This window comes from Charadrius vociferus, unplaced genomic scaffold, assembly GCF_000708025.1.
Source record: "Charadrius vociferus isolate BGI_N301 unplaced genomic scaffold, ASM70802v2 scaffold259, whole genome shotgun sequence".
Taxonomy (NCBI): Eukaryota; Metazoa; Chordata; class Aves; order Charadriiformes; family Charadriidae; genus Charadrius; species Charadrius vociferus.
Genome location: NW_009661368.1, coordinates 5,943,077 through 5,943,433, shown reverse-complemented (window position 1 = coordinate 5,943,433; position 357 = coordinate 5,943,077).

Below are 357 nucleotides of genomic sequence, written 5' to 3'. Positions count from 1 at the left end.
CCCACCCTTCAAAGGCCAACGTGGAATTTCTATTCCAAAAATAGAAACCAACTGGGCGGCTCGCGTGCGCGGCGTTAGCCTGACGCTGTTTTCAAATGCCATTCGGTCAAAGTGAATCGGCAAAGGGGGCGCACGCCGGGCTGAAAGCAGAGCAGGCGAATGCCTTGAGCAGCACAGTGTTTGCAATGCCCACCCCGGAGGGGTTCAGATGGGAGCGGGGCCCCGGCAGCTCTGCTTCTACGGGATGGATTTTGGGAAGAGCCCGGTTCCCGTAGCAATCCTGATTTTTTGATTTATTTTTTTGGGGGGGGGGGAGGAGCTGCAGTGCCCTTGCCCAGGCTGAGATCCTGGGAGAGG